Source organism: Salmo salar, chromosome ssa17 (assembly GCF_905237065.1).
Source record: "Salmo salar chromosome ssa17, Ssal_v3.1, whole genome shotgun sequence".
NCBI classification, from domain to species: domain Eukaryota; kingdom Metazoa; phylum Chordata; class Actinopteri; order Salmoniformes; family Salmonidae; genus Salmo; species Salmo salar.
Window position 1 is genome coordinate 73,539,092 of NC_059458.1, and position 11,367 is coordinate 73,550,458.

Below are 11,367 nucleotides of genomic sequence, written 5' to 3' on the forward strand. Positions count from 1 at the left end.
ATCACAGGGCGGCATCAGCGCTCATCTAAAAAGCCCATATGCCACCGGTTGAGAGAAATTGTAATGGTTTTTGTGCAGAATTACATGAGGTTTTATGGGTTGTTGTTGAAGGTGGGTCTTGGTCAGAGAAAATGCCGCCCTCGTCCATGTGCCTCCATAGACGGCCGCATAAGATTTCTGTATTACTATCCAAGTCTGTACCCAAACAATTCGAGCTTCTACTTCTAAAAATGCACCTTTCCAGAAACAAGTCTCTCACTGTTGCCGCTTGCTATAGACCACCCTCTGCCCCCAGCTGTGCCCTCGACACCATATGTGAATTGATTGCCCCCCATCTATCTTCTGAGTTTGTGCTACTAGGTGACCTAAACTGGGACATGCTTAACACCCCGGCCATCCTACAATCTAAGCTTGATGCCCTCAATCTCACACAAATTATCAATGAACCTACCAGGTACAACCCCAAATCCGTAAACACGGGCACACTCATAGATATCCTAACTAACTCACCCTCCAAATACACCTCTGCTGTTTTCTATCAAGATCTCAGCGATCACTGCTTCATTGCCTGCATCCGTAATGGGTCTGCAGCCAAACGACCACCCCTCATCACTGTCAAACGCTCCCTAAAACACTTCTGCGAGCAGGCCTTTCTAATCGGCCTGGCCGGGGTATCCTGGAATGACATTGACCTCATCCCGTCAGTAGAGGATGCCTGGTTATTCTTTAAAAGTGCCTTCCTCACCATCTTAAATAAGCATGCCCCATTCAAAAAATGTAGAACTAGGAATAAATATAGTCGTTGGTTCACTCCAGACCTGTCTGCCCTTGACCAGCACAAAAGCATCCTGTGGCGTTCTACATTAGCTTCGAATAGCCCCCGTGATATGCAACTTTTCAGGGAAGTTAGGAACAAATATACACAGGCAGTTAGGAATGCTAAGACTAGCTTTTTCAAACAGAAATTTGCATCCTGTAGTACAAACTCAAAAAAGTTCTGGGACACTGTAAAGTCCATGGAGAATAAGAGCACCTCCTCCCAGCTGCTCACTGCTCTGAGGCTAGGAAACACTGTTACCACAGATAAATCAACTATAATTGAGAACTTCAACAAGCATTTCTCTACGGCTGGGCATGCTTTCCACCTGGCTACCACTACCCCGGTCAACTGCCCGGCACCCTCCACAGCAACCCACCAAAGCCCCCACCATTTCTCCTTCACCCAAATCCAGATAGCTGATGTTCTGAAAGAGCTGCAAAATCTGGACCCCTACAAATCAGCCAGGCTTGTCACGTCCTGACCAGTAAAGGGGTTATTTGTTCTTGTAGTTTGGTCAGAATGTGGCAGGGGGTATTTGTTTTATGTGGTTCAGGGTGTGTTTGTGTATGTGTTCATGTATAGGGGGTATTTGGTTTATAAGGTTTGGGGTGGTTGTTTATGTAGAGGGGTATTTGATTTATTAGTCCAGGGTTTTGGTTATTGTTCTATGTTAGTTTAGTTCTATGTTCAGTCTAGTCATTTGTATTTCTATGTTTAGTTAATTGGTGTTGGGGCCTTCAGTTGGAGGCAGCTGTCTATCGTTGCCTCTGAATGAAAGTCCTATAAATAGGTATGTGTTTTGTCATGGGATTTTGTGGGAGATTGTTGCTGTGTATAGCTTTGTGCCTTACCGGCCTGTTCGTTGTCGTCGTGTTTTTTTTGTATATGTGTTTGTTTTGGTTTTCCTTCTTTATCCTTTAATAAAAGAAGATGAGTATACATTTTCCCGCTGCGTTTTGGTCTAAACCCTACGACACCGTGACAAGGCTAGACAATCTGGACCCTCTCTTTCCAAAATTATCTGCCGAAATTGTTGCAACCCTTATTCAACGTCTCTTTCGTATTGTCTGAGATTCCCAAAGATTGGAAAGCTGCCACGGTCATCCCCCTCTTCAAAGGGGGTGACACTCTAGACCCAAACTGCTACAGACCTATATCTATCCTACCCTGTCTTTCTAAGGTCTTCGAAAGCCAAGTTAACAAACAGATTACTGACCATTTCGAATCCCACCGTACCTTCTCCGCTATGCAATCTGGTTTCAGAGCTGGTCATGGGAGCACCTCAGCCACGCTCAAGGTCCTAAACGACATCATAACCGCCATCGATAAGAGACATTACTGTGCAGCCGTATTCATCGACCTGGCCAAGGCTTTCAACTCTGTCAATCACCACATTCTTATTGGCAGACTCGACAGCCTTAGTTTCTCAAATGATTTCCTCGCCTGGTTTAACCTGTTTGGGATAGGGGGCAGTATTTTCACGGCCGGATTAAAAACTTACCCGATTTAATCTGGTTATTACTCCTGCCCAGAAACTAGAATATGCATATAATTTGTAGATTTGGATAGAAAACACCCTAAAGGTTCTAAAACTGTTTGACTGGTGTCTGTGAGAACAGACAGAACAGAACTCATATGGCAGGCCAAAACCTGAGAAGATTCTATATGGGAAGTGCCCTGTCTGACCATTTCTTGGCCTTCTGTAGCCTCTTTATCAAAAATACAGGATCTCTGCTGTAACGTGACATTTTCTAAGGCTTTCATTGGCTCTCAGAAGGCGCCAGAACGCGGAATGATAACTCTGCAGTCTCTGGGCGAAAAACAGTAGGGGTTTTGGAGAGTGGTACTTCTGAGAACAATGGCACTGGCGCGCGTGCATGAGACGACTCCATTTTCTTCTTTCAGTGTTTGAACGGATACAACGTCTCCCGGTTGGAATATTATCGCTATTTTACGAGAAAAATCGCATAAAAATTGATTTTAAACAGCGTTTGACATGCTTCGAAGTACGGTAATGGAATATTTTGAATTTTTTTGTCACGAAATGCGCTGGCGCGTCACCCTTCGGATAGTGATTTGAACGCACGAAACAAACGGAGCTATTTGGATATAACTATGGATTATTTGGAACCAAAACAACATTGGGTGTTGAAGTAGAAGTCCTGGGAGTGCATTCTGCCGAAGAACAGCAAAGGTAATCCAATTTTACTTATAGTAAATCTGAGTTTGGTGAGTGCCAAACTTGGTGGGTGTCAAAATAGCTAGCCATCATGGCCGGGCTATCTACTCAGAATATTGCAAAATGTGCTTTCACTGAAAAGCGATTTTAAAATCGGACACCGCGATTGTATAAAGGAGTTCTGTATCTATAATTCTTAAAATAATTGTTATTTTTTTTGTCAACGTTTATCGTGAGTAATTTTGTAAATTCACCGGTAGTTTTCGGTGGGTATGCTAGTTCTGAACGTCACATGCTAATGTAAAAAGCTGTTTTTTTTATATAAATATGAACTTGATTGAACAAAACATGCATGTATTGTATAACATAATGTCCTAGGAGTGTCATCTGATGAAGATCATCAAAGGTTAGTGCTGCATTTAGCTGTGGTTTTGGTTTTTGTGACATATATGCTAGCTTGAAAAATGGGTGTGTGATTATTTCTGGCTGGGTACTCTCCTGACATAATCTAATGTTTTGCTTTCGTTGTAAAGCCTTTTTGAAATCGGACAATGTGGTTAGATAAAGGAGAGTCTTGTCTTTGAAATGGTGTAAAATAGTCATATGTTTGAAAAATGTAAGTTTTTGCATTTTTGAGGTTTTTGTAATTTGCGCCACACTATACCATTGGATATTGGTGAGGCGTTCCGCTAGCAGAACATCTGTCCCTAACAGGTTAACAAACACTTTTCTGATAGAGTTCAGTGTGTCAAATTGGAGGGCCTGTTGTCTGGACCTCTGGCAATCTCTATGGGGGTGCCACAGGGTTCAATTCTCGGGCTGACTCTCTTCTCTGTAAACATCAATGATTTCGCTCTTGCTGCTGGTGATGCTCTGATCCACCTCTACGCAGACAACACTATTCTGTATACTTCTGTCCCCTCTTTGGACACTGTGTTAACTAACCTCCAGACGAGCTTCAATGCCATGCAACTCTCCTTCCGTGGCCTCCAACTGCTCTTAAATGCAAGTAAAACTAAATGCATGCTATTCAATCGATCACTGCATCACTACTCTGGACGGCTCTGACTTAGAAGATGTGGACAACTACAAATACCTGGGTGTCTGGTTAGACTGTAAACTCTCCTTCCAGACTCACATTAAGCAGCTCCAATCCAAAATTAAATCTAGAATCGGCTTCCTATATCGCAACAAAGCATCCTTCACTCATGCTGCCAAACATACCCTCTTAAAATTGACCATCCTACCGATCCTCGACTTCGGCGATGTCATCTATAAAATAGCCTCCAACGCTCTACTCAACAAATTGGATGCAGTCTATCACAGTGCCATCCATTTTGTCACCAAAGCCCCATACACTACCCACCACTGCGACCTGTACGCTCTCGTTGGTTGGCCCTCGCTTCATACTCGTCGGCAAACCCACTGGCTACAGGTTATCTAGTCTCTGCTAGGTAAAGCCCCGCCTTATCTCAGCTCACTGGTCACCATAGCAGCACCCACTCGTAGCACGCACTCCAGCAGGAATATCTCACTGGTCACCCCCAAAGCCAATTCCTCCTTTGGTCGCCTATCCTTCCAGTTCTCTGCTGCCAGTGACTGGAACGAACTGCAAAAATCACTGAAGCTGGAGACTCATATCTCCCTCACTAGCTTTAAGCACCAGCTGTCAGAACAGCTCACAGATCACTGCACCTGTGTACATAGCCCATCTGTAAACAGCCCATCTACAGTGGGGCAAAAAAGTATTTAGTCAGCCACCAATTGTGCAAGTTCTCCCACTTAAAAAGATGAGAGAGGCCTGTAATGTTCATCATAGGTACACGTCAACTATGACAGACAAAATGAGAAGAAAAAAATCCAGAAAATCACATTGTAGGATTTTTAATGAATTTATTTGCAAATTATGGTGGAAAATAAGTATTTGGTCACCTACAAGCAAGCAAGATTTCTGGCTCCCACAGACCTGTAACTTCTTCTTTAAGAGGCTCCTCTGTCCTCCACTCGTTACCTGTATTAATGGCACCTGTTTGAACTTGTTATCATTCTAAAAGACACCTGCCCACAACCTCAAACAATCACACTCCAAACTCCACTATGACCAAGTCCAAAGAGCTGTCAAAGGACACCAAAAACAAAATTGTAGACCTGCACCAGGCTGGGAAGACTGAATCTGCAATAGGTAAGCAGCTTGGTTTGAAGAAATCAACTGTGGGAGCAATTATTAGGAAATGGAAGACATACAAGACCACTGATAATCTCCCTCGATCTGGGGCTCCATGCAAGATCTCACCCCGTGGGGTCAAAATGATCACAAGAACGGTGAGCAAAAATCCCAGAACCACACGGGGGGACCTAGTGAATGACCTGCAGAGAGCTGGGACCAAAGTAACAAAGCCTACCATCTGCAAGGGCATTGAAGATGAAACGTGGCTGGGTCTTTCAGCATGACAATGATCCCAAACACACCGCCCGGGCAACGAAGGAGTGGCTTCGTAAGAAGCATTTCAAGGTCCTGGAGTGGCCTAGCCAGTCTTCAGATCTCAACCCCATAGAACATCTTTGGAGGGAGTTGAAAGTCCGTGTTGCCCAGCGACAGCCCCAAAACATCACTGCTCTAGAGGAGATCTGCATGGAGGAATGGGCCAAAATACCAGCAACAGTGTGTGAAAACCTTGTGAAGACTTACAGAAAACGTTTGACCTGTGTCACTGCCAACAAAGGGTATATAACAAAGTATTGAGATAAACTTTTGTTATTGACCAAATACTTATTTTCCACCATAATTTGCAAATAAATTCATAAAAAATCCTACAATGTGGTTTTCTGGATTTTTTTCCCTCATTTTGTCTGTCATAGTTGAAGTGTACCTATGATTACAGGCCTCTCTCATCTTTTTAAGTGGGAGAACCTGCACAATTGGTGGCTGACTAAATACTTTTTTGCCCCACGGTATCTACCCCATCCCCTTACTGTATTTATTTTATTATTTATTTTATTTATCTTGCTCCTTTGTACCCCAGTATCTCTACTTGCACATTCATCTTCTGCACATCTGCCATTCCAGTGTTTAATTGCTATATTGTATATACTTCGCCACCATGGCCTATTTATTGCCTTATCTCCCTTATCTTACCTCATTTGCACTCACTGTATATAGACTTTTTGTTTTCTTATTTTCTACTGTATTATTGACTGTATGTTTTGTTTATTCCATGTGTAACTCTGTGTTGTTGTATGTGTTGAATTGCTATGCTTTATCTTGGCCAGGTCGCAGTTGCTGTTGAGAACTTGTTCTCAACTAGCCTACCTGGTTAAATATAGGTGAAATAAAAAAATAAAAAATAATCCTGCCTAATGAGCGGGCCGGCCATGCTTAGAGGGTAGGTACAGGGTACGACTGCGGTAAAATAAAGCTATACACAATTAAGACAAGCACACAACTCAGAATGGAGTCTATTTCATAAAAATAGAGCAGTAATCATTTGTATCTCAAACCCTACAGACTTTATAGACGTTTTTGTGAGAAGAACCGTTTTCAGGATCTGCCCTGGTCTCACAAGCACTGCTCTAGCTCAGCCCCCGTTAATCACACAGGCTAATGGTTGGTCTCAATGGATGCAGAATAAATAGACTAATGCAATGCTGCTCAAACACTCAATATTTCAAAGGGGTTGGAAGCACTAAATCACGGAAATGTTACTGTGGGATTCAAGGTATTTTGAACACATGAACTCCACCTCTTTCTTCAACACAGAGTCAGCATCACAGCCAGTAAACCAGAGGGCACTGGATGGAGCAATGTCTAAATGTGCAGGGATTGACGGTAAGGATTGTCCTATTGCCTCCTGGGGAAAGTGAACTGACCAGTCACGCAAGTTAAGCCTGCTCTAAGGTAGCCCCACTGCTCTGAGATAGCCCCACTGCTCTGAGGTAGCACCATTGGGCCGGTGATATAAAAAAGTGAATTCAAGCCAACTGAAACTAACTCCAGTAGTCCTAACCTAAACAAATCTTTCTGGTTCCTCTTTATTTAAGTGTAGTGAAAGACAGACAATGTATGGCAGTCAGGCTAGTTGAGCCTGTTCTGAGATTTCTTTTACTTAACAACCAAAATACATACGTCCACCGCTATGTGTAGTTAAAAGGCACTTCTGAGTGTAAACAGCTCATTTACATTTTCAGGCAAGTGATCCAATCTTCAGGTAACCCAAAAAATACTCCTGACTTGCCCAATGGGCAGGTGCCTTTCAGACTTTAATGTAAATCCCTGATGTCCATGAAGCACGTGACCTACGACCTGTGTCGTCTTTGGGTCGTCTCCACGTCTGGCTTCACCATGCAGTGCACACATTGAGAATAATTAGTAGTGGGCAAAAACATCCATCATTCTGTATGAGCAAGGCATTTGAGAATGCAATCCTTGTCATAGCTCATCATCTCTCATATTACATCATGATCATAGCCCGATCTACCATTCGTGTGCAATAACTAGGCACTCAGTCAAGGTTCAAATGTTCATAGTTCAATGTTAGATGAGCAATAAGCATCCCATAACTAGGCAGCATAATAGGCATCCCATAACTAGTCATCAATCAATGTTCAAATAGTTAGGTCGCAGACACGACATAAACACCTTACCTAAATGTACACTTTAAAACATTTCACTTGGAAAAAGTCCAGTGAGCTTCGATATGGCTGTACTTAAAATTGGGTAATTGTTCAGCAGACATGGAATACTCCATCAACCCAATGATTTCTGCTCAGTGTAAAACAATTTTCAACTTAAATATTGAAGTTTGCCTTTGCAACACAGATAGCTGAGTTGATCAAACAAGGGAGTATAATTTGCTGAGACTGACAACTTTAGAATACTCTGTTGGCTGAAAATACATGTCTCATTAACATATTTCCCAGTCTGCTACCACTGAAATAACAGCCAAGTCTTGTCAATGTTGATATACCCTGTATGGTTGTGATGTCACGCCCTGACCTTAGAGAGATGTTTATTTTCCTCTAGTTTGGTTAGGTCAGGGTGTGATGTGGGGTGGGCAATCTAGTTTGTCTATTTCTTTGTGTTGAGCTGAGTATGGTTCCTAATCAGAGGCAGCTGGCTATTGTTATCTCTGATTAGGAATCATACTTAGGCAGCCCTTTTTCCCCCCACCTTTAGTTGTGGGATCTTGTTTTTGTGTAGCTGCCTTTGAGCAGCCCCAGAACGTCACGTTTTCGGTTTGCTCCTATTTGTTGTTTTGGTGAATTTCATTTTCATTAAAAAGATGTGGAATTCCATGCACGCTGTGCCTTGGTTTATTTATGATCTTGAGTTCGAAGATAGCGATTGTGACTTGTGGTTAAATAAAAAGCAACAGATTTGGTTTCCTTCCCTGTTTCGGCAGCCTCCCTGAATCTCCATCCGACACTCTAAAATGTAGATGACTGCCTTTAGCAAATTCTCTTCTTACCAGTGATAAACAAATAATTCACCAGATTTGTCAGTTGTGTTTGATCTGATCAAATGCCACTTGTCAAAACAACAGGGTTCTTGGCGCATATGCAGTTGATAATGTGTTAGTTAAAAAAGAATATAAGTAATCTGAGTACATTAGCTTTTCAATGGATCACAAACTGTTTGTGCATATTGATAAAAAAAATAATAATTGTACTATAAATGGAACTAACAGAAATTGTGAAAACAGGTTTGCCCTGTCTACACTAGTGAGATTGTTGTATCTGTTTATCTGGTCTGTGGTTACTCAGGCCAGGTTTCATAGAAGCCAGAGTCTTGTCGTGCCTGGAGAAATAGTTATAACATTCCATTTCAAAATGATACTGATATGAGAGATTGACAAAACAGCGTTGCGTTTCCCTTTAAGTTGCAGCAGTATCAGTTAGGTAGCAGGGCAGTAGCAGTTAGGTAGCGGGGCCGTATTAGTTAGGTAGCGAAGCTGCAGCAGTTAGGTAGCGGCGCTCCAGCAGTTAGGTAGCGGGGCTGCAGCAGTTAGGTAGCAGGGCTGCAGCAGTTAGGTAGCGGGGCTGCAGCAGTTAGGTAGCGGGGCTGCAGTAGAAGTTAGGTAGCAGGGCAGTAGCAGTTAGGTAGCGGGGCTGCAGCAGTTAGGTAGCAGGGCTGCAGCAGTTAGGTAGCGGGGCTGCAGCAGTTAGGTAGCGGGGCAGTATTAGTTAGGGAGCGGTGCTGCAGCAGTTTGGTAGCCGGGCTGCAGCAGTTAAGTAGCGGGGCTGCAGTAGAAGTTAGGTAACGGGGTCTTTCACCTATCCATTAATTGTCTGTATTTACCCTAACCATTAAAGAAGAACCAGAAAAGCCTGTCTCGGTCCAGCCTCCCATCAACTCTTTGATAAACAGGTGGAACAGGAAGCCATCATTGCTTTTAAAGCTATGTGCCGGGCTATTAAAGCGCAAAGCCCTGCAATGGGACGATTGAAGTCTGGTGTAAAATCTCAATTTATACTGTAGATCTACAGAGACCATGAGAGCCGCTGCAGCCGTCCTATTGGTCCTCTGTCTCCTGACCATCAGTCACGATAAGTTACCATCATCTGAAACATGCTTGATGAACTTGGAATTGATCAAGATTTTATTGGTGCAATCTACTCATATGTCTTTGACTCTATAGCATGGGACAATCAGGAGCTAGTGGACATCAAGAATCTGATGCAGATTGATGTAGGACTGGGCAAGTGGTTGCAACGGACACAAGTAAAATGTCCTACTACCCGGTAGGTGATAATTGGGTCTGCCTGTCTGGTTCCCTGAATCATATCACTGTAGGACCAGCAGGGATCTGGGGTATCAACAAGGCAGACTCAATTCACAAGTGTGTGGCCAGTAACTGGGTGCAAGCTGCAGGTAAGTGGAGAGCACTGCTCAATATTTATCCAGAGGACACCTGCTTCTTAGCTTTCCTGATACCATCAGGGTGTTGAAAAAATGATTAATGTTTTACAATTTTAACATGTAAGTCATTTGGCAGAATTCACAGATACGTGCTCCCGTTTGCTTGTCTGTCCGTCTGTCTTTGTTGTCTTCAGGCCTTCTGAAGCAGGTGGATGCTGGAGGTGTTCAGTTTATTGTTGGACGATACTCCATACTGTCGGACACGCACAAGGGACCAGACACCCCTTCCATGGACAAGAGTGCCAGGAAGTATGAAGTACTACAGTTGTGGACCCTTTGGCTGCTGGGCAGTCAACAAGAATGATGATATCTACTTAATTAGTGTAAGATCTGGGAAAGAGTGTGAGAGCTGGAGTAGAGTAGTAGAGGATGAAGAGTGTCAGATATTTTAAAACTGTTTCATATTATAACTGTTGAAATTGTCCTAAAACACTGATTGAATCTGTTTGTTTCCAGCTGAATCAAGACTGCCTAAACAACGGGTGGAGTCCCATTGACGGCAAGCTTTTTATGATTGAGGTGGCAACTGATGGTAGTGGGGTCAACTTTTTGGGTGATATTTATACTAGGTAAGGTTGTGTTAGGTTCTGAACAAACAGAGTAAAAAATCACGAAAAGCTCAAACTAAGTTCATTCACCCACTGGGTTAAACAACTGCAAAATACAAAAACATGATTGCACATACACATATATTTTTGTCCTCCCACTAGCCGGAATCAACTCCTTGCACATCTAGACAGCCAATACATCTCTGTTGCTAGTCAAGAACTTGTTTGGTTCCTCTCACTGGTGTAGTCATGGCCCCGCCTGACGCTAAAACCTTTGTGGTCTGTTCCTTCTCACTCCATCTGACCTGTGACCTGGGCCGAATTCCTCTCTCCTCCTTAATCCACACCTGTCCTCCCTTATCTGTGACTGAAACCAGACATTTGCCCTGTGCTTCCCCCCTTAGGATACATGAGATTCAACAATAACATGTTTGACAGAATGTAAACTTTCTTCATTCCCATGTCTCAGTCAACAATTTTCCATACACCTACAGTACCAGTCAAAAGTTAGGACACAACTACTCATTCAAGGGTTTTTTCTTTAGTTTTACTATTTTCTACATTGTAGAATAATAGTGAAGACATCAAAACTGTGAAATAACACATATGGAATCGTGTAGTTACCAAAAAATGTTAAACAAATCAAAATATATTTTAGATTCTTCAACGTAGTATCACATAGTGATCCAAGATGGCGTAGCAGTGCAGACGTGTTTGTCGTTGTCCTGTGTAAATTGTCTTTTTTCGTCTTTTGTATATATTTCAATCTCTTTTTCCATTTTTAAATTAAATATACCTTCCGGCAACCCGCCTCACCCAATGTGATACGGATCCGCTATTTTTTTTAGACCTTACAGCTAGAACCTCCATCAGAAGATAGCCATCAGATGCTAGCCAGCTAATT

General features: G+C 42.8%; 1 pseudogene; it reads left to right on the top strand.

Moving 5' to 3' along the window:
• The first annotated feature begins 9,388 nt into the window (after nucleotides 1–9,388).
• Nucleotides 9,389–10,488, top strand: LOC106592623 (fish-egg lectin-like; annotated as a pseudogene).
• The last annotated feature ends 879 nt before the right edge of the window (nucleotides 10,489–11,367 follow it).